This window comes from Myotis brandtii, unplaced genomic scaffold (genome assembly GCF_000412655.1).
Source record: "Myotis brandtii unplaced genomic scaffold, ASM41265v1 scaffold794, whole genome shotgun sequence".
NCBI classification, from domain to species: domain Eukaryota; kingdom Metazoa; phylum Chordata; class Mammalia; order Chiroptera; family Vespertilionidae; genus Myotis; species Myotis brandtii.
The window spans coordinates 241,259-268,081 of record NW_005371198.1 but is presented as its reverse complement, the minus strand read 5'-3'; positions in this window follow the sequence as shown (position 1 = coordinate 268,081).

The following is a 26,823-nucleotide window of genomic DNA, read 5'->3' as shown; positions in this document are numbered from 1 at the left end:
GGCTGAAAGCTGGTTTCTGGGGTTTTGTTTAGCTTCTATATTTGTTACAAAGTTTCTTAGAGTTGCAGCTCAGAGGCTGGCAAGTCAGGCGGGGAACGTTGGAGTCTGCAGTCACTGGAGCAAGCAAGCCTCCCTGTTCGCTTCCAGCTGCCTGGCTGCCGGCCGCCATCTTGGCTGACAGTTAATTTGCATAAGGATATGCTGATTAGCCAATGGGAAGGGTAGCGGTCGTATGCTAATTACCATGTTTCTCTTTTATTAGTGTAGATATAGATAAGTGACCAACAGAGCAAGCACATAGCATACTCCATTAACAAATTGAGTAAATAGCAACTATAGTAATTCAGCAACAAATAATATAGGAACAAAGGTAAAAATAATGTGAAAAAATAAGCATAGCAAGATTTAAGAAATAAAATAATGTTACGTGTTACAACCAAATTTGTATTTTTCCAATTATTAAAAAATGAGTTTGTCAGAATACTAAATCCTAACCCAGCTACTTTTTATTGTTTAAAGAGAGAGAAAAAGAAGAGGAAAAAAAGAGACAGAAACCTCTTAAAACAAAAATAAAATAAAATATGATTTTTAAAGATCTGGGAAAAGGCAAATGCAAATGAAAATAAAAGCAGAAATGGCCATATTCATACCCAGGTGGTTGAAATTTAAAAATAAAATCAGGTGGGATAAAGAGGGAGATTATATAATGGTAAAAGTTACACATAACTAAAAATATATAACATTTACATACCCATATGCACTAAAAAACACAGTTATTATATATAAATAAAAAAATATTGGAAATTGAGGGAGAATTTAAATTATCCAATTGACCAATATAAGAGCACAGAGAAACTGAATTAAAAAAATAAGTACAGCCCTAACCGGTTTGGCTCAGTGGATAGAGCGTCGGCATGCGGACTGAAAGGTCCCAGGTTTGATTCCGGTCATTTATGACCTCACTGCAGTAGCACTGGGTTATCTGAGTTGTCATGGTCAATAAAGGCTTTGAACACATGGTCCACAGCTCCTGATGGGCACCAGGGCCTCCCCAGGTAAGTCAGATTAAAAACAAAATTTTAAAAATGGCATTGAGAATGTGTGCTTCCCAAGACTTTGTGGTGTGGTAAACAGCCACAGGTTATTTCAAGAACCCCGAAAGACCTTGAGAAATATAAAACATTGAGTTTTGTCCCCCAAAGCTTGAGGGCATTGTGAAGTCATGGGAAGAGGATGGCTTTTGTCGTTAGACAGATGTGAGTTCAAACACAAGCCTACCTGTCACTTACTGGCTGTTTGACCTTGGAAAAGTACTTGTGTGTCTCTGAGCTTCTTCATTAGTAGAACAGGCAAAGTAACTATGGCCTTGGAGAGAATATACACTGAGTGGCCAGATTATTATGACCACCCCATCAGTACTTCGTTGGGCCACCTTTTGCCTTCAATACTGCGGCGATTCTTCTTGGCATTGACTCCACGAGATGTTGAAAGGTGATGTGAGGAATCTGACACCATGCCTGATGAATAGCACTGTCCAGTTCTGTGAGATTTGATGTTGTGGAACCAGCTGCCTGATGGCTCTTTTAACTTCGTCCCACAAATGCTCAATTGGATTGAGATCTGGTGATTGTGGGGGCCACCTAAGCAAGGTAAAGTCTCCCTCATGTTCTTGAAACCACTCCTGCACAATACGAGCACCGTGGCATGGCGCATTGTCTTGTTGGAAGAAGCCATCGCCATTGGGATATGCCATCAACATGATAGGATGAACTTGATCAGCAACGATACTTAGGTATGTTGTGCTATTCAGACGTTGTTCCACACGAATTAAAGGGCCCAAATCATGCCAGGAAAACATGGCCCAAACCATACACTTGCCCCCACTAGCTTGAAGGGTTGTACTCATGCATGTGGGGTGCATGCTTTCATGCTGTTCCCGCCAAATTCTCACTCTGCCATCTGCATGATCCAACTGGAAACGTGATTCATCAGACCACATGACTTTTTTCCAATGCTCGACTGTCCAATCCTTGTGTTTCTGTGCAAATTGGAGACGTTTTATCTTGGTAACTGCAGACAGCAAGGTGTTCGAACAGGCCTTTGGCTTCCATATCCCATATGATGTAGTGTAGGGCTAATTTGCCTACAAACGTCAGGTGGTCATAATAATCTGGCCACTCACGTTCAAATATATCCCACATTCAAAGGCTGTTAAATTGTGTTGTTTACCCATATCTTCAGAAAAAAACAACAACACTTCTACTGTTGTGGTAAAAAACCTGCTTCGCTATTTTTAATGGTCTAGCCCTCTAGCAACTTAAGTGGGAAATTATAGCTAATTTGACTACAAACCTCAGGTGGCCATAATAATCTGACCATTCAGTGTATTTTTCATGTGTTTATTTTTCCAAAAATATTTTACAGTCTTGGAACCAAGGAAAATATATAATCATTGTTGTCAAAACCATCAGCACAAGCATAACAATAATGAAAACAACAAAAAAAAAATCACAAAACATTTAACACTTTGTTATGTGCAAAATAATAAGTAAAAGATGATGTAAATATCATGGAAATTAAAAGACACAATAGTCCTTAATACCCCAGATCATTGAAATAAACTCAAAAGAGAAATAAAAAACTATCTAGAAACATTTAATAATGACCATGCATTATACTAAAACTAATGAACAGTGATTGCCACAATTAGAGCAAATTAATGGAATTATCCTATATAATCCTATATAATAAAGAGGTAATATGCAAATTGGCCCTCACTCCATCACGCTGTCACAAGATGGCTGTGCCCACAGCAGAGGCAGGGTTCCCATAATGAGCTGTAACGAGCGTTCAGCAGGGACCTGAGACTGCATGGCGCTGGGCTGGGGCGGGGGACCTGAGGCTGCGCCTCCCGTCTGGCGGTACTTGACAGGGACCTCAGCATGCACCCCCCGCCTGGTGGGGCTTGACGGGGGACCCCAGGCCACCTCCCCACCAGTTGGGGCTTGATGGGGGACCTCAGGCTGTGCCCCCCCACACGGTGAGGCTTGACGGGGGACCTGGGGCCGTGCCCCTCACCCTCAGGCCATGACCCCACCCAGCAGGGCTTGATGTGGGACCTCAGGCCACGCCCCCACCCAGCGGGGCTTGACAGGGGACCTCATGCTGTGTCCCCCTGCCCAGTGGGGCTTGACGGGGGACCTCAGGCCACACCCCTCACCTCAGGCAGCGACTCTGCCCAGCAGGGTTTGATGTGGGACCTCAGGCCACACCCCGCACCACGGCTCCAGGCTGGGGGACCTGAGGCTGCACCCCTTGCCTGGCAGGGCTTGACGGGGGTGGGGCCAGCCAGGTTGGTATCTCGCCCAATGGGTGTGGGCCCAGCTGGGTCTGGGTCTCGAGCAATTTTGAGGTGCACGTGGGTGGGCAGGGACTTGACTCTGGGTCCTGCAGCATGCCCCAGACTCAGACGGGAGGAAGATTTTCATATATATTTTACTAATTTTCTTTAATCTCTGCCATTTCTATTATAGAGAAAGGGCAAATAGCAATATTAAAATATTTCCTCTAATTAATTCCTTTTTAATGTGCAGAATTTCATGCACTGGGCCACTAATCCTTTATAATAAAAGCCCAGCGACCGAATGGCAGAATGACCAGTACGATTGGTCGACCAGTCACTATGACATGCACTGACCCCAGAGGGCGCAGACGTTCAATGCAGGAGCTTTCCCCTGGTTGTCAGTGTGCTCCCACAGTGGGAGCACCGCTCGGCTGACCAGGATGAGTGGCACTTGCACAGCAGGCTGATCCCCACAGGCCACACCCCCCACCAGTGCACAAATCCCATGCACTGGGCCTCTAGTATCTTAATAATTAAAAAGTTAAGAGTGAATAAAGGGAACTTACTCATTTGTGATACCCTTTCTTCCTTACTTCATGCTCATTCCCAATTCCTCTCATTCTTGCCTCTGTTGACTTCAGAGGCTACAAATGCAATGCTAGCTCTCATCTTCCTTTCTGCTATACTGTCAATGTGCACAAGTTCTGACCAATGACACATGAGAAAATGTCTCTTGGATAGATGCTGAAAAATATTTTGCTGTCCTGATAAAATGAACAGATGTTGCTGCAACTGCCCCCTTCCCAATTTAACTCCAGCCTTGAATACAGACTGAAGCCAAGATCACAGATCCAGATATCTTGTGAACATATGAATATTAGAAATGAAAATGTGCCAGAGGAAACAGTAAGTAAAAACATAACTTGCAATACCTTGAGATGCACACAGAATATATGCCAACTGAAGCTGTGGTGTTAGCACAAACATTGGAACATTCACAATGGTAGTGTATAATGCTTATCTCTAGCTGCTTTCAGCTAAGTCTCCAAAAAGGTGTGAACTCAAAGTTCTGAAAGCCATCTAAAACAGTGAAAAAAAGAAAATAAAGCTTTGCTAAGAGAGATGCTCTCCCTATGTGGCCTACAATGTAAGTGATTTAAAGTCCCATAATTTGTGGACCTGCTGGGTTTGAAAAGACAATGTATGTACCCCAAATTGCAACTAGTCAAAAAAGCAGGGAAATAACTGTTTCAGCAGGGGATAAGATTGATGAAATTAGTCAGTAGGTGGCAAAGGGAAGATTCAGGAAGGTGTGTTTATTCACCTAGGCTATCATTTCAAACAGCCTCAAAGTAAAAGCCATTAAGGGTAGGGTAAGGGGCATAGATAGAACCAAGAGGCCAGTAAGTTCAAAGACAGGAAACTTTAAAGACTATGTTTAAGCAAAATGTTTAGCTATGGTTACTTTTATAGGAACTGACTGGAAGAAAATATCTTTAAAACATAGTAAGTTGTCAAAGGAATTATTTTGCAAAAATAACAGCATTTCTAGATTATAACAACACATAACTCTTTGTCACTTATTACAAAAGCTGATCATTTGTCAGGAAAGTTCCTTCTCAAAGTTTATCCCATATGGCCAAAGGATAAAAAAGATTATTGCAATGTGGTAAGTGGCAGCCCAAAACAGTGAAAAACAGATTCCAAGATGGCGCAAACAGCATTGCAGTTTCAGCGGTGGGAAGGTGGGAGAAGCTGGCTATCAGATGAATTTATCTGAACAAAGAGTTTTTATTTTTTCTCTCCATGATTTGGTAGAAGCTAGGCATCACTAACTGCCATATCTTTCTCATTCTTACCTTTCCTTAATGAGATTTTTTTCAGTTATTCTTTTCATCTTTAAATATTGCATTGTCATTGTGTTAAACAAGATATTATGCCCTTTGTGTATGGGTCACTAGAACATGAGGAGCAAATGTAGACCCCAATGATAGGAGTGCAACTACCACAATGTCCTGAACTCAAATTCACACCAAAACTAATTGAGAAATGGTTGTTATGAAGATAGCCATAAGATTATTCTTAGCTTAGCTAAACTTTCCAAAGACATCTTCCTGACTAAAGTGTCCTGATATTCCTTTTATCAGAGCATTTACTTTAGACAACTTGTGATTGTGAACTCTTTTTCTGCCCTTTTGAAATGTAAATACTTATAAAAGCCTTTCCCAGTTTAACAACTCAGGAATGTCTTCTTTTTGAAATGTAATCATCAAGGAAGGTAGTGCTCCTACCTCCCATCTCTATGGGATGGTAAGAGCCTAACTTCCATGGGGTACATAGCTCCAAGAAAGTTTACTCTTCTTTTGGGAAAATCCAATTAGCAAAAATAGACTGGCTAAGGTCTGATTTCCTATTTACCCCAGCTCTGTAACTGGAACCATATATCCTTTTTGTTCTATCATAATTATATTAATAACTGAACATGTTACAAATAGGAGATAACAGCAAGAGAATTAAAAAGATACTATTGGCATCACTGCTAAATGAAGCATGTTTGCAGTGTACAATCTTCAGATATTTTATGCTGTAAACAAAACATCCCTTTTCCTTTCATTAATGAAACTGAGTATCCCTATGAATTTGATTAAGTTTAGTTTTAAATTCTAACTCTAGAAATTCCTTCTCTCTCTCTCTCTCTCTCTCTCTCTCTCTCTCTCTCCACCTCAGCAACCTACTATTTCCCCTGAATAATTAACAGCCCATGGGGAAGCACAAAACAGAAACCTTGTCCTGACTAATGGTCACAAGGTCTGGACCTCTGGCAGGCTAATGATAACATCTTGACCTAAGTTATGTTGAAGTTCCCGAGCCCTAAGGTGGAATGACTCCCTAGTTACTCTCTCATGAAACCAGGCAGAAGGACATCAAAACAGACTCAGAGCTATCCTCAAGACCTGAAGAAATGATTCCTCTTTCCTTACCTCACCTTTGGCTAATCAGCTCCCACCAGGCCCCAAACCCCTAATCTATGGTGTCTTGTGTTTTTGCCCTATATAACCTGTAATCTACATGCTATCAGGGAGTTTATGCTTTTGAGCATTAACTTCCCATTCTAATGGGTGGTTCCAGTCATAATAAAATAGCCAATGTTTCTCCTCTGCAGTTCTTGGTGTTTAGTGCCAGGTGGAAGAGCTCTGCTAGTGCCAGGTGGAAGAGCTCTTTCCATTCTGTAAAAATATTTACTCGGGTATTCAGTTAACATCTAGCCAAAAGAATTTCTCAATGCCATGAGTATCTCTGAAATTGGAAAAAAAAGAAAGATATTATCATGAATATAACTTTGAAATTAATTAAACAGAAAATCCCCAAGTAAAAGAAAAGTTTTATAAAATAACTTAAAATCCAAATTTTTGATGAGATCAATAAAATCAAAACCTCATAAATTTGAATTTGGAAAAAAAAAGAATGTAAATATTAAAATTAAGAATAAAAATGAGATAATACAACTGTAAAATGCTAGTGTACATTATTTAGATTACAAAATATAAATTACCAAAGGTAACAAGAAAAGCAACACATTTGAATAGACAGATTACCATAGGAAAAGAGAATTGAAAGTTTAATTAAACAATGTCACTGAAATTTCCACTATTGTTTAAATTACTCCAGGTCATGATAAAGATAAAAGCATCTCTTTACTTCTAGTCCAGATGTCTGAGTTAAAATATCCTAGAATTATGTCGTCCCATAAGATGCCAAAACTAAGGACTACATATAGAGCAACTATTTCTGAGAATAGCCTGAGGACTAATTGGAAAAGATTCTCTGCAACTGAGGCTAGAAAGAAAAAGGCACATCAAGATGGTAGGAGGGGTGGAGACACATCTTCAGTGCAGTGTTCCACAGGTGGAAGGGATGTTAGAGCTATGGAGATGTCCCCTAAGGAATGAAAGGTCCAACACCCATCTCAGAGACCAGCACTGGCACTGGGAAGAGGAGCCCACATGACCAAGGCATAAGTCCAAGAAAGCCTAAGGACCATGGGAAACTGAGTCTGTGCTCTCAAAGGCTTTGTGCAGGGAGCAGTTTGAAAACTATATGGATCATACACAAAGCAGACATACTGAATGAATCTGGAGGGTGTGCCAGAGGGGAAGGGATCTGTTGGAGCCTTCTCCAATGGGGTGGAATCGCTAGTGGGCACCATTTCCTACCACTTTATCATGGTTTGTTTTGCTCTGTTCTTCTACAAAACATGCTGACAGGTGCCAGTTCTGGCTCTCTATTAACGTACTAACAGTTTGCCACACCCCAGCATTCCTCTGAGAATCCATCCAACCCAAGCTGTCTGACCTGGCCAGTGCACACCCTGAAGCCATTCCCAAATTGGTGTCCGACCTACCAATACTCTGTGGGGGCCCCAGAGCCAACCCAAGATTGTACCCTGCCACCCAGTTCCTGGTAGGTAGCCCCAAGATGGTGCTCTGCCTACCTAGCACCCAGAAGGCAATTCTGGTCAGCCCCGAAGTGCCTCCAAGGAGGCACCCCACCACCCAAAACCAGGCAGCAAGCCCTGGGCAGCCCAGAAACCTCTCCAAAGAAGTGATATGTTCCAGGTGGTCAGTTTCCACATACCAATGTGCCCACAGCAGTAGAGTCCAGAACTCACAGACACCCACACCAGAGGCCTGCACCACAGACCAGTGATCCTGTAGCAGTCACAGTGGGGCCATCTACCCTGGGGGCCAGGCCATCTCATCAGAGTATCTGCAGTTGCTGTGACTTGAGTTACTGCAAGCCAGGCCAAGGGCTAGCCCAGCCCATCAGCCCATCAGTAGCAGTTGCCGTCAGGCCTTGCAGACAGCGAGGACAGGTGCCATCTCTGTCTATTAGCACATTCACAACAGGACAGTGTGCACAGCCCACACAGGGTAACTCCTGGAGCACCTGGCCCTGGTGACCAGGGGCAATTGCTCCATTGGTCCTGCACAGGATACCTGTACAGGATAAGGTCCCTCTTTCAATATTGTAACATGTAGTTGATCTACCTAATACATAGAAACAAACACAGAAACTCAGGCAAAATGAGGAGACAAAGGAATATGTTCCAAATGAAACAGTAAGACAAAATCCCAGGAAAAGAACTAAACAAAATAGAAACAAACAATATACCATAGAAAGAGTTCAAAGTAATGGTCTTAAGAATACTCACCAAACTCATAAGTATGTATGAAAAGAGAGAAAACTTCAACAAAGTTACAGAAAACAAACACAATTAGAAATGAAGACTATAAAACTGATATAAAAATACTAGAAGAAATCAATAAATTAGTTGACACAGAAGAACAAACAAAGGGTGAAAGATAAGGTAAAAGGAATTACTGAACCCAAACAGCAAATTAAAAATAATAATAAGATAAAAGTCAGGAGAATGTAAAGAACCTCTGGGACAACATCAAGCATATTAACATTTGCATTACAGGGGTCCCATAAGAAAAAGAGTGAGAGAAAGGAAAAAAAACCTATTCAGAGAAATGGCTAAAAACTTCCCTAATGTAGCAATAGAAACTGATATCCAAGCCCAGGAAGCACAAAGTCCCCAAAAAGACGTACCCAAAGAGACACACAATAAGAAGCATCATAATTAAAGTGTCAAAAGTAATATAAAAGCATTTTTCTTTTGTAAAGCAGACTCTCAGGTTAGATGTAAGGTTCAAGAGTTAGACTCACAGAAGGACACTAAGGATAATAATTTTTCTATCTGCCTTAGTACCACTAAGAGGCACATCATATATTTTTTATTTCTGTCAGAGAATTTTCTTATGGCTGCTCTCAAGACATATACCAAGGCCAGGGACATTACAGTACAAGGAAAAACTGAACATTATAACAATAAATAGTCTACCCAATGTTTTGCTGATTACCTGGTCAAAATAAGGGTAGTCATTTTGGTTAGTTGAATTATTAAATCAAAGTCCAATTTTCCCTATTTTTTTTTTGTATAAAGCAACATGGCAATGGCAACATAGCATAAATTCTGACGTGTCCTTCTAGGTCTATGACACTCTTTAAATGATAATTGAAAATAAATTAAAATAAACCTCTCTCATGTAGCTGCATTTTCAAATCATTATAGGAAACCAAGAAAGATTATTGGAAGAACCAAATTTAAATCATTTTATTGATTAAAATGTGTTACGTAGATGAGAAAATAGATATAAACATTTTAAACCACTTAAGAGTGTTTCTGTATACTATCAAATTCACATTTTACAAAGGTATTTACTTTGTAGTGCTAGCACATATAACAGCTAGCTTTTTTTCCATTTAAATAGGAAGTTTGTCTATGATATAAGAGCTCTCATTAAAGTGAATGTTTATCAGTCTCCTGCAATCTACCATGCACAATTTAAGATAAATCCCCTCAGTTTTATTATCAGAATATCTTAGCTAAAAACATATATTGTCACACTCCACTCCTATGAGTTGAAAATCTAAATTGCTTAACCTAGAATTCTATGTTGTACCTTAACTAGTAGCATTTTTTCTCTAATATAAATTTTCCTCTTCTCCACATGATCTCACTCATTTGTGAAATATAATAAACAACATAAACTGATGAATAAAAACAGATCCAGAGACAGAGAAGCATCAATTAACAGTCAAACCTCAGAGGGAATGTAGGGGAGGGTGGGGGTAAGGGGGAGAGATCAACCAAAGAACTTGTATGCATGCATATAAGCCTAACCAATGGACACAGACACCAGGTGGGTGAAGGCATGAGTTTGGGGGGGGGTCAATTGGGGGATAAGGACACATAGGTAATATCTTAATCAATCAATAAATAAAAAGTGATGACAAAAGGAAAAAAATTTCCTCTTCAAAACAGTGTATCCAAGAGAAGATGGTGGCATAAATGCCTGTACTCACCATCTTCTAAAACCACATCAAAATTACAACTAAAATACAGAACAGCCATCATCCAGAACTGCTGGAAAGCTGGCTGAATGGAAGTCCTACAACTAGAGAAGTAAAGAAGAAAGCACACAGAGACTGGTAGGATGTGTGGAGGCGCAGAACAGGCTGGTCAGGCACCCAGGTGTACTGCCTTTTTAATCAGAAGAGAGATCATTTCTACGGAGGCTGCCTAACACAAATAACAAGAATGAGCAAGGGGTCCAAGCCCCACACCAGACTCCCAGCCCATGGTCCCAGAGCTGTGAAAAGAAGTCCCTATGGGTAGTAAGAACTATGAGCTGTAAAAACCAGTGAAGATTGGGGCTCAGTGACACAGAGCTGCTGGAGACCCAGCTGTTCCTCTTAAAAGGCCAGCACCACAAACTCAACTTACAAAGTCCTGCTTCCTCTGAGCTCCAGCAACAGGGTGAGGCTCTGGGGAACACAGACACAAACGAGGAGGAGGAAGTGGATTTTCTGGGAGGAACTTGGGGGTGGCTTTCTCACAGATGGAGGTGCTTGCAGCGGTCATTGTTCCTATGCTGGGACCTCCCCAGTCACAGCACTGACTGGCAGCCATTTATGTTTGCTCTGCCCTGGTGATTCCCTATGACCCCACCTCTTCCAATTTACAACCCCACCCAAGCTGTGGGCAATGGCTTTTGTATATGAATGGCCTGTCCTGGCTCAGGCTAAAATCAAACAAGCTGCAGCTGGGTCAGGGAGCCCCAAACCTATCAATAAAAGGCCCAAGACCTGGCACCAGCACCAGCTTGCCTTGCTTCATAGCTGGGCCTCGTCTGGGCACTTCAAAACCAGATACAAAGAAGAGGAATCTGCAGATCTCTCTGTAGCTCCTGCTGGGTGGCCCGGCAGTGACTGGCCTTACACTTCACTGGAGACCCAGGAGCCAGTTTACCCAGTGGTCAGTTAACATACTGAAAGGGTTAACTTGAAATGCAGGCAGATAGGGCAGAGGGTCCAGTGGAAAACAAAGGCAGGTGAAATGAACTAACAGACTGACTGGTTCATGAAGAAAGAGACATATAATGTAAAAAAGGGAAATCAAAATTTCCCAATAAGAATTTTTGAGAATTGAAACTATGTTGCACCAATTACAATATAAAACATTGTAGGAAAAACCATCATAATGAAAGAAAAAAAGTGGGATATTAACATAGCATTCCCTAAATAAAATGTTCAGCAGCAATATGGAAAACATGTTGAGAAACTTCAAACATGTAGAACACGGAAAAAGACAAAATTCTTGTTATTTGTGATTTCTAAAAAGTTAAACAATAATTTAAAAGAAGTTTGAGAAAAGAACAGATAAAACAGAATCAAAATTAATTACGAAAACACAATTTTTAAAACTCCAGAGCTACTTACTGGACAAAGTCGGTTTGGGCACCTATGGGAAGCAACCGATCAATGTGTCTTTTTTTAAAAAACATATTTTAATTGATTTCAGAGAGAAAGGGAGAGGGAGAGAGAGAGAGAGATAGAAACATGAATGATGAGAGAGAATCATTGATCAGCTGCCTCCTGGGGATCAAGCCTATAAACCCATGACCCCTTCAGTCCACAGCCTGACACTCTATCCACTGAACCAAACTGGTAGGCTATCTAGTAATATCTTTACACTGAACCAGACTTAAACTAAATGAACATGTCCACAATTTAAAACATTTTAGGAAAACTAACATGGTTTGTTTCCAGTTCATGAATATTCCAACATTTTTAGAATGCTAGGTAATTTGTGTGGTTATGATAAATTATGATAACTTCAAAGTATACTTCTAAAACAGGATAGCATTAGAAATGTGAATCATTATTTAATCATAGGAATAAGTAGCTACTTGCATAAGTAATGGAAGAATGAAAAAACTCAACGGCAACAACATTAACAACAAAACCTTGGTTGTTGTTTTTTTGGTTTTTACTTAAATGAATTGATTAAATCGTATGTACAAAAATATATTTTTAAAATATTGATGCTAAAGTCAGTGAAATCAGTGTATTCAGAGTTTAGATAGGAAGCAGTATTTTTAAATTAATAAAATAACAGAAAGCCTTGCTTCCAAGTTGCTATTGATATTTTGGTTGTCATTTACATTATGTGATAGTATTTTATTATCCTCATTTTATGCCAGTACTTGTCTACAGAGACTTTCAGAAAACACCAACTATGGGATAATTTAAATATACATGCTTAGATGTATACTAGTACCTGAAGACTTCCACCTACAATATCTGCTTGCTCCTAATCTTTAATGCTACAAGAACTTGGATATGTTGTAGTAGATAAGTGATGGCGAACCTTTTGAGCTAGGAGTGTCAGCATTTTTAAAACCTTAACTTAACTCTGGTGCCATCTCACATATAGAAATTTTTTGATATTTGCAACCATAGTAAAACAAAGACTTTTATTTTTGATATTTATTTTATATATTTAAATGCCATTTAACAAAGAAAAATCAACCAAAAAAATGAGTTCGAGTGTCACCTCTGACACGCGTGTCATAGGTTCACCATAACTGGCAGAACTGTAAGGAACGTAACTGCCTGCTATGTTTTATAAACATCATTATGCTGTTAGTTCATTCATATACTACAATTGAGAACAATGGTTTTCTTATCATTAATAATCAAAACATGTGACTGTATACATTTCTGATATGTTCATTCATTCATTGATGGATATCTGGGTTGTTTCCACATTTGGGTAATTGTGAATATTGTTGCTAGAAACAATCATGCAGAAGTGTTTGACTACTTGCTAATTCCTTTGGGTATATAATTAGAAGTAGAATTTATGGGTCATATGGTAATTATATGTTTAACTTTTTGAGGAACTGCCAAATTGCTTTCCACAATGGTTGAACTATTTGACATCCCCACCAACACTGAAGGAGGGCTCCATTTTTTCCACATATTCACTACCACTTTGTAAGTTCTGTGTTTTCTTATCTTGATCTTAGTGGGCATGAAGTGGTATAAAATTGTGATTTTAATTTAAATTCTCTAATGACTACTGATGATGAGTATCTTTTTTAGGTGCATGTTGGCAATCGTATGTCTTATTTGGAGAAATGTTTATGTTTAGTGTCTTTTGATGATTCTTAAATATTTGAATTGTTTGTATTTTTGTTACTGGATATTAGACCCTTATTGGATATATGATTTTCATAGTGTCACCTATAAGTAAATTATCTTTTTTTTTCTAATGATCTATATTCCAATCTTATGCAGTATAGAATTTTTTAAATTATTGTAGCTTTGTAGAAAGTTTTGAAATCAGGAAGTTGGGAGTTCTGCTCAGCTTATTTACCAGGTGTCTCCAAAGGCTTAAAATAACAAGACTGGTCTCTGGAGAAAGTTTAGGTTGTAGTATAAAATGGTCTGTCATTTAGACAACAAAAGATCCTACCTGTACCATGAAGCAGGAACCATATAAGAGCTACAATAGCTATAAGAATATTAGACAAAATAGACTTTAAGACAATAAATATAACCAGGGACAAAAGGAAGTATTCTAAGCATAACAGGGTCAATTAATCAGGAAGACATACCAATTATACATGCACATTTAAAAACCAAATCTGAACCAAAGAATGGGTCTATGTGACTCACATTGTAATCAGGTTTCCTCAGGAATGTTTTAGGTAATTTATAGCTCAATAACAAAATTAATTGGGGTGATACTGGTTAATAATATTATATGTTTCAGTTGTATTATTCTATAACACATCATTGTATATTGCATTGTGATCACCACCCAGAGTCAAGTTTCCCTTCATCTTTTTTTAAAATATATTTTTATTGATTTCAGAGAAGGAGGGAGAGGGAGGGAGAGATAGAAACATCAGTGATGAGAGAGAATCATTGATCAGCTGCCTCATGAAGGCCCCACACTGGGGATCGAGCACACAATCAGGGCATGTGCCATGACTAGTAATCGAACTGTTGCCTCCTGGTTCATAGGTCAATGCTCAATCACGGAGCCATGGGCTCCCTCCATTTTTAACTTTTAACCTATTTGTGTCTTTGAAACTAAAGTATCTATTTTGTTTTTCTTCCAGTCTGAAAATCTCTGCCTTTTGATTTGAGTGTATAATTAGATAGATATCCATTTTATTCTGTGTTTGTTTTTTGTTTTTTAGAGAAAATAGTTTAGGAAACAAATGAAATATTAGTCTTGTGAGGTGGCTGTGGTGATGTGTATAAGAGTAGAAAGGTCTAAGAATGTGACCTTATTATCAGAAAGTTAATCTGATTATATAGATGCTCTGGCCTGAAAATGTATTATTTGCTTTTTGCCTCTTATTCACACTTAATAGAATTTTATATACATGGAGTGTCAGGATTTAATTGTTTCCAGAACAATATGGTTTCTTATATGCTATAAAGGTTTAAGTCAGAAATCCTTTTCTAATTCCACCTTTGGGCAATGGCCTTATTTCTTCAGCAACACCTAAGGGTGAAGTATGCTTCAACATAAGAAATTCTATTAAAAAAAAAAGACTTATTTATTTTCCCCCATAGGTTTTACCTGCTTCTATCACACAAAGAATTCAAGAGGTGTACTCTTGATATGAACTACTTAAATTCTTCATTGACTTTCTTTTCACTCTGTACCTCTGTAAAAATAGTTAACTATGTAAGAGTACATCTAACACTTCAGACTGAGTAGATAACGTACCTGCTTGAAAATTTTTATGTGCTTCATACAAGATAGAGATTGAAATATGTGAAGTTAAAGTGTAGTAACAAATTTCAGCTTATAAACCTTTTTTATCAGTGGCAAATTAACTTTTAACTGAGTAATCGGCTACACACATAAAACCCTATATTCCTGACTCCCCAGTGACTAAATGTTGGTATGTGATGAAGTACTGGTCATTGAGGTTTAATTTTAAAATATCTATGTGAAAGCTTCTGGAAACTTTTCTTATAAGACAGTTTGTATGAATCATTTGCCCATCCCTGTCCTTCCTCCATTCTGCCAGGAATTTAGATGTTACAGATGATAATATATCTTGGATATCATTTGAAAATGAGAGTCATACTCTTGCTATGTAGAAGCAGAATACTGGAACCTGAAATCCTGAGCATTGTAACAGCCCTGTCACCCAAAATGTGGAGTATCACCACCAGATCTTTACAAGGAGGAGAAGCAATCTTTGATCTTGGTTAATCCATTAATATGTGGAGTCTCTGTTATATTCAATTAAACCTAATTCTATTTTTCAGATCTCCTCTAGTTATACCAGTATAAAATCATCTGCCCTCCTTGTTTTATTTTCTATCATTTTATCTCTATGTGGCAAGACACAAACTAGTATTTGGAAAATATCTAATTTTCATTTTATTGGCTGATTGTATATATCTATAATCAGCACAATATAGCACTAATGAATATATAAATGGCGGGTGGTGGGCATTCATCAAAAAGTGAGTATATTTTATCACCATCAATGAGAATAGTTAATACCCAATGCTTACTGCTTCAGTTAACTGCACACATGAAGATGAATAAGAATACACCTCCAACCATATATTGATGTGAAAAATTTCACAGGCCAAAGAAACTGTGCTCTAAATAATGAGAAGTTTGAGCACATAATGGCCTTTTGTACTGAGATTAGATTTGTATTTGGTATAGGCAAGAATTTCTGGTCATGCAAATGAATTTGCATAGAGAAAGATGCAAAAGTTATATTGATATCATATCCATGAACTTAGTTCCTATAGGCATTCCAATGAGTAAAAGGAAAAATAACCTATTACCAAGTAGAAACCATTTCTCTGATAAGAAAATGTTCATTAAAAAGGAAGGACATTTTAAAATAAATTTGAAATAACTTTTCATTTATATAAACTTATTTTCAATGAAATAAAATTGCAAAATCAGAATTAGTACTTTTCCTCTTATGTCAATTCTGTTGATGATATGATGTTAATCAGAACTGGTGATAAGAGAGTGGCAATTATTCTAGACCCTCTGATATAAAAATGTAGGTCAGAGGTAGAAGAGTAAACTCTTAAAGATTCAGACGCCTGTCACACTCATAAAGGCTTTAGATGTCCAGTGTTTGGAAGCATATGGGAACATGCCATGCAAAATAAAGGACAAGTCATGACACCCTATCAACAATAACAAAATATATTTTAAAAATAGTTGAAATTCTTTAGAATTGAGTATTTAGTAGATTTGATCCAAATATCCATGTGGAAATATGGTCAAAGACTATATACTTGGAAATTTCCTGACATAATTCATTCATGGGAGGAAATAACCAAACCAAAAATTTTAGACTCCTAGAAGAAAATCTACTTCACCCATTGCCTTAAAATTAAAATTTAACTTTATATTATACTAGAGGCCCGTTGCAGGAAGATTCCTGCAAGAATAGGGCTTCCTACGGCTGAAGAGAAGCAGAGAAGGGAGCGAAACCCGCTGAGGCGAGCTTCGCTCCCGTCTCCGCTGCCCGGCTTGTTTTGCCCCCACCTCCCTCCGCCGCCCGGCTGGCTTGTTTCGTTCCCGCCTCCCTCTGCCTGCCGGCCCAGCTTGTTTCGCCCCCGCCTCCCTCCGCCACCCGGCTTGTTTTTGGCCACCTGGCTTGCTTCGCTCCCAGCTGGTATATGCAAATTAACCGCCATCTTTGTTGGCGGTTAATTTGCATATCACACTGATTAGCCAATCCGAGGCATAGCGAAGGTACGGTCAATTACCATGTTTGACTATTATTAGATAGGATGGGTCAGCCATAAACTACCATATTCATTAATCATGTTTTTCAAAAGAAATAATGAACACTCTATCAAAGAGCTGGTCAGCAGTTACATCAGACAAATATGAACATATTTTTTCTATAGTTATATTGTATGAACAACAATATTTAGTTTACTTTAACTAACTTCTAATTAAGGTCCCTAATTTTAACTTTTCACGCTTGTAGTTTTGACAAGCATGATAGCAAATGAAAGAAAGTTATTATATGTTAAGCTGTTTTCTGAACATAATTTCTGTTGCTACAGAAACAGCATTTCTTTTCCTTATAGGCCACATTTTCAGGGCCCTTATTTGTTTATTTTTAATTATAGCTCTAATCCAAATTATTGAAGAATTAAAAAGACGTTCCATGTATGAATTACATTCAAATGCAAACAATTAAGCTTGTATTTCAAATTAACTTATAAATTCACAAATAAATCATGGTTTTCATAAATGGAAAGAAACAAATCATTTTAAGTTTTTTTTAAAGCATCTATGACTCAATAATGTTAAAGAGGGAAAAATATGTTTCTACCTTTAACAATCCACAGTTTAGGAAGTGACATAAAATGATTTATAATAAAATCTTACAAACTGTATGTCAGTAAATCTTAATGGAAAATATTATTAATTACTCAGGAACTTGGAGCAGGACTTTTAAAAAGGTAGTATTTGGAAAATACATAGAAGTATACTCACAAGTGAAATAAATAGTTTTCACTTTGCATGAATAATTGATTATGAAAAATATTAAATGTACCTGCTTGGCCTTTCAATTTAATAAATCATGTCTGTACTTCCTTTAAAATTTTAAGAGACATAAATATAATATGGTTAACTAGAAAGCCTTTTTTAATAATTTTCTCAACTTATACACTTCATTAACATGAGGTTTATACAGAGATTCAGAAAATTTTCACCATGATTGTCAATGAAAATGCAGAGGAAAAGTTAAATTTAAGTGATACTTTATAGGAGGCATATTTCAGAGAAAATTACCTTCTTAAGCACATTTGGAAATATCAAGACTAATATAAGAACACTACTAATGGTTAATTTTTATAGAAAATAATTACTAACGTGTGATTAATGTCATAACAACATTGAATAACATTTTGTTAGAAAATAGTAGAGCAAAATGTGGTATCAAATAATTTATAAAAATATGTATAGACAACTTTTACTAAAAAGCAATTGTTGAAGAACCACATTAGTTAATGAGAAGAGAATCACATGATGTATATTTTTAAAAAAGGATTCTCATATGTGCAGAAATAAGGACAAGATTGTATCAGGTTCAGACTTGGATATGTTCTAAAAACAAACAAACAAAACCAAACAAACAAGAAAGAAAGAAACTAAATTGTATTTAAGCCTAAAGTAGGTGGCAACACCAATAGGCATGACTCCATGTGATTACTGTGATCCTGAGACTTAACTGTTCTGTCCAACAGTCTCAGCAAGACTCTAAGGCCCAGACACTCAATAAGCAGAGAAAAGTATGTATGTGGGGTTGCAGCTAATGAGTGTAGAAAGAATCCAGATATGGGGGAATGGTGAAAGTTGAGTGAAACTAAAAAAAAAAAAAAATGGGGTGGATAAAGAAAACTGAGAAAGAATTCATGAGGATTAATTAAAGGAAAGGTAATGCACTGTAGCTAAACATGAAACTTAGGTTTTCTTCCAATAAATCATTATTTGCCATTTACTTCTGAGTAAGTAAAAATTATTTGAAAATTCCTGTGTGAATAGTAGTATTTTAAGGTTTAATGGAACTTCAAGGAAGTTTCCCTAACTTTTCTGGATAAACATAGTCTCAGAAGCCTTTGTGTTATGTGTACATAATATATGGCTCTTATGAGTCACTCTTAAACAGAGAGGCAAAAGCTAGTAGTCTTCAGTGTGCCTTTTCTTTGAGCACAGACTTGATTTGTACACTGTCCTTGCATTTTTGCTCTACCAGGTGTAGTCTTCTGATAACTATGTTTCCCTTCTTTGCAGAAATTCACATTGCTGACCTTGCAACCTTTTGCTATGGAAGGGTTGCCACTGGCAGCTGCAGATTAATACCAGCTCAAATCTTGTTGCTTTGGTTAAGGTCCTAAGGTTAAAAAAATGTAATTTGTACCCACAAGGTAGTATAAAGAGAACATGGCAGAAATTAATCCTTTTCTTGCTGATGACATTGATAAACTACCCCCTGTTGCCTTCAATATCTTTGTTATTATTCCAAAAGGGAAATTTACTTTCCCCTGTATTTATTTATAGATAAGTATTTTTCAAAACTTCAAAGTATTTAATGTTAAAACTCTATTAAGCATTTTTCTCAAGAATTGTGTCAATATTATTGCAGTAATAATTTGTGAAAACAAATGATTTGTAATTAAACAATTCTAATTAAAAACAAACATTTATATAGGTATAAAAGAATGGCAAAAGTGTTTTTGCTGATCCATTAAGTATTATGAATTTGTAAGTTAAAATAGTTCTAACAAAGATCAAATAGTCTGATGAAGTAAAGCCAACAGTATGCTTAGTTTAGACTTAATCATTTCATCTATATCTTTAAATTTATCTTTATATTATGTTATTTTCAGTTACCTATATTACTCTCAGAACTCCCCAATTTGGTTTGCAATGTACACTATCTAAACTTTATTAATTAATTCCTAAATGTTTCATGGCCTCTGGTAAATAAAAAAAAAATATTGGTATGAAAAATACAGCATATCCTTTTTTCCTACACTACTAATACAGTCCACCCAAACTCAGTATTCCAACATATGCAATAGAAAAAAAAGTAGTAAAAGCAGCCTATATAATAAAGAGGAAATATGCAAATTGACTGTCACACCCTTGCACAAGATGGCCGCCCCCATGTGGTCATAAGATGGCCACGCCCATGTCATCACAAGATGGCTGGCAGGGGAGGGCAGTTGGGGGTGACCAGATCAGCAAGGGAGGGCAGTTGGGGGCAATTGGGCCAGCAAGGGAGCAGTTAGGCATCAATCAGGCTGGCAGGGGAGTGGTTAGGGGGTAATCAGGCTGGCAGGCAGAGGAGTTAAGGGCAATCAGGCAGCAGGCAGATGAGCGAGGAGCCAGCAGTCCCGGATTGTGAGAGGGATGTCTGACTGCTGGCTATCCCCTGAGGGGTCCCAGATTGGAGAGGGTGCAGGCTGGGCTGAGGGATAACCCCCCCTAGTGCACGAATTTCGTGCACCAGGCCTCTAGTTGAACAATGAAGGACATAGAAAGAGTAAGTACAAATGGTAATGTCCCTCAATCATGCCACTCTTGGCAGGATATGTGTTTCATGGGACATGATGATGGCATTCTCTTTGGGGATATATGTGACTTATTAAAAAGGTTCTGTTAGTACACACTAATTAGTCATATAACCAAAGTTCTTATGCCAAGGAAAGTCAAAGAAATCATTTTGGATGTCTGGGTTTGACAGAAAAAAAGGATTTCACTAATCCAAACATTCCCAATACATGATAGGATCTCTGTCTTCTTATTGCTTTTGAAATATAATTATCATTTACTTGTTAATGTCTTAGACTTACTTTGGGGGAAAACTATCCTTTAAATAATAGAAATCCCCCAAATACAGAAATTCTTGAAAAATATGAGTATTCTGCTTTATCAGACATAGTATTTGTAATTCAAAAACTAATCAATGGGGCTCTTCTTTCACATCTCCTAAGAGGAAGTATCCACAAATAAAATTCAGTGAAGTTTGCTAAACATAATCCTAGGTATATCTTTGAGTGGGACAGTGAAATACTTGAGAGAGAGTAAAATAGGTAGGCAACCATGGACTTACTTGCTCTTGAGAGTATCTGAATTCAGAAAAGTCAGCTTCTATTGAAGATTATTTTGGATATTCTTATTCCTTTTACTTTAAAAATAAATATTTTAAAAATCTTGTAAATTTCTTTAGAAAGAGAATGCTTGGATTTTGATTAATACTGCATTGATATATAGGTCAAATTGTGGAATAAATTGTATCCTAACAATATTGAAGCTTTCATCCTACAAATTTCTGTACAATGTTTTAGAGTTTTCTGGAAAGGTTTGCATATAATTTGCTATATTTGGCCCTAACTACTTTATGATATTGTTTCTATTATATATTATTTAATTTTTTTAATTTTAGAAATTATATGTTTTAGTTATATGATCGTACAATTCATAATAACCACAAAGAGGGTACTATCAAGATCATATCAACAGTTGAATGAATACCTAAATCATGGTGTATTATATGATGGAATACGATAAAGCATAACAAAGAAAAACTAAAGTATGCTATTGTAGATCAGAATAATGGTTAAACTGGTTAAAGGAGATTAGGAAATGGGAAACTGAAGGTGGTTAGCTGCCTATAATAATGTTCTCTTTATTGTTGTAAATTTTGGATACATAATTGTGTCTAGGTGATAAAAAATCATTGATCTATTGAATGGTCATTTAATGTCTACTTTTCTGTATGTGCATCATACTTAAATGATTGCTACATAATAGGTTTTTCATTGGTTTGTATATTCCCTCCTCATCATATTTTAATATATATCTGAAAAAATGTTATTTTCCATCTTAAATATTATTTGCTTCTATTTTTCTTCGCCCTCTTTTGACAAAAGACGTGTCTTTATTTATTATCTTCACCCTTATAAAGTATTCAACCTATTGAAGTCTGATTATATCCATAAATTCTAATGAAATTTACTTGTCAGTCTTCCCAAACTTATTGTTTTAAAAAAATCTATAATCATGTCTCTGTTCTTAGTGATTTCTTCTTTTCAAAATACTCTCCTGTACAGGCTTCTGTGATAGCACGGGAAGCGCTTGCTCAATCTCTTTTGCTGGGTTTTCATCCTCTATCCAACATTATAATGCTGGAGTGCTCCCAAGTCCACTTTTCTCTTCATTTCTACTCTCTTCCAGGTAATTTCATGTGGCTTTAATTACTATGTATATGCAAATAAACCTCCTCATGTGTATGTCCCACTCAGAGTCTTCTCCCTTGAATTTGAGGCTCACACTTTTAATGCCATACTTAGCATTCATAATTATACACACACATTTTAAAACACTGGATTGAAGAACCCAAATTTTTTAGATTTATAGTATACTCTGTTATATTAATGACAACATCCATCATAAGTTGATTCAGCCAGTAATCAAAGAATCATAACAAATTCCTTTCTTTTCTTAATTCTTGCAGTCAAAACTGGCATAGGTTATGGTGCAAAGTAAATTGTGTCAATACACTCTGTTCTACCCTTTGAATGATAACACTCTGTTAGCGATGAAATTTGTTTGGTTGATATAATGTGACTCATTCCAAATAGATGCTAATGTCTTTCATAGACATTAGAATATTTCTTTCCATCTTTAACCTATGTTGTTTAATAAATGTTGAGTGACAGACAAGTAAAGGAGTAAAGGGCAGAAAATAATCATATTGTTTTCTTCTCTTGAAAATGATGTCCAGATTTATCATCACTGTACTCTAAGGCCCCAAAATAATCTTACATGATACTCTTTTTCTTTATTCTGCTTAATCCTGAATTTATAGTAGGGTACACACCTACAATTGTACACAAATATGCCACATGATCCAAATATATCTTTGCTATGCTAAATATTGAAACCACCCATGAGGTGTTTTAAGTCTTATTTAGTACCATCAAAAAACACAATAACTTTACTCAATGCAAAAACTGAATTCTGTAAATGCAGTCATATATAGCACTAATCACTTATATATAGGTCCTGAATGGCCAGAATTTTGTCAGATATGTATTATTGAGTTGCATTTGAAAAATGTACCTTTATTTCATCTACAATTACAATGACATGCCATTATGAATTTTATTGAGCTCCTTTATTTAAGGTAAATTCTATTTTGATCAATCATGAGCTGTATAACCTTAAGAAGTTAAAGTCACAGCCAGCGTAGTTCAGTGTTTGAGCTTAGACCTATGAATCAGGAGGTCACATGCCCGAGTTGCGGGCTCAATTCCCCGTGTGGGGCATGCAAGCAGCAGCCAATCAAAGATTTTCTCTCTCTCATCATTGATGTTTCTATCTCTCTCTCCCTCTCCTTTCTCTCTGAAATCACTAAAAATATATTTTAAAAAAATAAGAAGTTAAATATAAGGAAATCAAGAGGGTGTTGACCTTACTTCTGTGTACTTTTTCAAGATTCTTCTCTCTTACAGGAAAAATAGTTTTCACTTAATGTATAAATAAAATTTAGCATGTAATTTAAAAATTTGTTCTGTGATAGTGTTAGAAAGTAAATTTTTCTAGGTCAAAACCTGAACATCATATAAGAAAGCCAGATTAATAAAGATTAATTAAGTAACTATGCAGAATCATGAAAGACAATGATAAATGTTACCAAAAATACCCAATTGTTGAAAATTGCATAATAAACAACAAAAAACTATTTTTGCAGTGAAGTTTCAGAAATCTGGGTCAATATTACACATATTGCAACAAATAAATAAATATTTACCTTTTGAGTTATACAATATTCTAAAATATTCAATATTGTTTAAAAGTAAAGGGTGTCCCAAAATTCACACAAGAAGTAATTTTGATAGAAATCACAGGTTTATAATTAAAAATTTTAAATTTTTTATTGATTCATAAAGTATACAGTATAGGGTTATGTATGAAATGGCATATTGGGTAAATGGCCTCCACAGCACAAAAAACTGGATTATCATGTCGCGATAGCGAGCACCATTAACTGTTATTGCCTGAGCAGCCGAATTTCAGTCATGGAAAATTTCAACAAAAGAGTGCGTATGTGCCAGTAAAGCCGTGGAGGCCATTTACCCGATATGCTATTCCGTACATAGCCCTATACTGTATACTTTATGAATCAATACAAAAATTTACAATTTTTAATTATAAACCTGTGTTTTCTATCAAAATTACTTCTTGCGTGAATTTTGGGACACCCTTATATACGTACTTACGTTAATAAAGATATCTAAATATGTATAATAAGTTAAGATGAATTTATCACAAATTTTGGATTATCTCTTAGGAATGGCATTATATTATAATGAAAGACTTTATGAAAAACAAGAACAGTATTTTAGAAATTTAAAAATTGTTATTAGGTACAAAGATACAGATGTTAATTATTATGAGCTGGGATTGGATTGGCAATAGATGAGAAACATGAAGAGATGATAAAGACTATACTAGCCAATACATAATTAGGTTCACTAGGGAAGAAAATTAAATTAACCATTGGGAAGAAAAAGAAAGGTTTCTTCTTCATAGCTTTAATCCTTATTAGAAAATCAATGAAAGCACTGCCTTGAGTCCTAGTGATTATATCCAAGTCCAATATGCATTAATTATTGTCTACCAAGGGATAAGAAAAATGTGTGACTACCTTACTGTGCTTTCATCACTGCTTAAAAAATATACATACTAGACTTCAAGATCAGAAAAGAGTTCTTAAACAAGAAATAAGGGGAAATATTAATTCAGTTGCATTAAAATTTTTTAATCAATAGATTTAATTAAATAAATCAGGAAATGCAAACCATAAACATAGAAAGATATTTGAAATACATATATACAAAAAAGAATACTATCCAAAAAATATCAGGAAATCCTACAAATCATTAAAGAGAGGCAAAAAAATAAAAAGTGGCATAATACATAAACAGATAAATTACAGAACAAAATGACTGATAAATATATTTAAATGTTAACCTAATATTTTAAAATATAAATGAAAACATTAATAAAATACCTCATCATTTTATTTGATTAAATTTAAAATCTATCATTGCATTATACTGGTAAGAATGTGAAACAGTAACTCTTATACATAATGATAGAAATTAATTGAAGATATGCCTATCCTATAGTCAATGAATTTACTCAGAGAGAAACACGACATAGATTATTGTCAAGGAGACAAGATTAAGAATGTTTACACCACCATGGTTTGTAATATGAAAGCATATATTAAATAATAATCTGTAATAACTAAAGTAGAGATGTGTTCACATAACAAAATATTATATCACAATGAAAATTAATGATTTATGATTACACATATCAATATCAGTAAATTTCTCAGAGAAAGAACTTTAAACAAATACCAAAAATACTATATATTGCTTAGTGAAAATATATCTAATATATAAAAATAATTATAAAATTGAAAATGTCAGCTAAGGAAGATCTACAAGTTTTATGTCTTTAACTTGGTGACAGATGGGTTGTTAGCCTATTATTCTTTGACAACTTTCTTACTGAAGTATTTATATATATAAAAGCCTAAGCGACCATTATGACTGATCACTATGATGTTAATTGACCACTAGGGGACAGACGCTCAATGCAGGAGCTGCCCCCTGGTGGTCAGTGCGCTCCCACAACCAACCTTCTGTGGCCAGTCAACCTCCTGTGGTCCTCCCCGAGGCCAGCCAGCTGGCTGGCCCGCCCTGATGGCCCTGATTGGGACTGGGTGAGATGGCCCTGATCACCCAAATCACCCCAGTCGCCAGCCAGGCCGAGGGACGCCACCCATGCACGAATTCGTGCACCGGGCCTCTAGTTTAGAAATAAAATCAAAAATAAACAGACGAATTTATTGACACCTCATCAGAAGTAAACCAGCAATCCATCACTCTATTTTAACCCCTATTCACTATTTACATAAAACTATTTCTTAAAATTTTAATGGGTTGTATACAGTTGAGAATACTGACATTGTCTTTCACATTAACTCTATCTGATGCAGGTTTTTTAAGGCTTTTTTTTTTTTAGAACAGTTTAAGGTTCAAATCAAAATTGAGAGGAAGGTGTGGAGATTTCCCATATGCTCTTTTCCTTACATAGGTATAACCTTCCTCCTTATTAACATCCCTCACCAGAGTGGTACAGTTTATAACTGATGAAGGTGATACATCATAATCACCCAAGTCTATAGCTTATATTAGGGTACATTCTTGGTGTTGTACATTATATGGGTTTGGACAAATGTATAATGACATATATCCATCATGTACTATCATACTGAGTATTTTCACACTTCCCTAAATATCCTACATATTTATCCCTCTCCTCCTCCCAATTGCAACACCCACTGATCATTTTATAGTCTCAATTTCTGCTTTTTTCAGAATGTCATATAGTTAAAATAATAAAGTATGTAGCCTTTTCAAATTTGCTTCTTTCCTGCCGGTGTCTGGAAGGAAGCCCGGGTTTTGGGTGCCAGAGGGAAGCCGGTGCTGGCAGCTGGAAAAAGGAAGGCCTACTCTTGCATGAATTTTGTGCATCGGGCCTCTAGTTTTAAATAAAGCAAAATTGTTGGGTTATATGGTGTGTGTTTACTTTGTAAGAAACTGTCAAATTATCTTCCAAAGTTGCTGTACCATTTTGCACTCCTGCTAGCAATGAATGAAGGGTTCCTGTTGCTTGTCATCTTTTGAATATATTTAGTATTATTCATCAACAATTAAAGACTTTTAATAGACATGATTCATTGTCGTATCATAAATAATAATAATAGCTATTTTATTTTAGAATGAACTTTATATAACAAGAGCTAGATTAATGAAATAATTTTAGAATTAGCTATTAGAATGGAAACATTTTTTGAAAATCATACAAACATGATAGTTTGAAAGTAACATTCAATTTTTAAAATAATTTTTATTTTAAACATTATTGATGTTGATTTTCATGTAAAAAA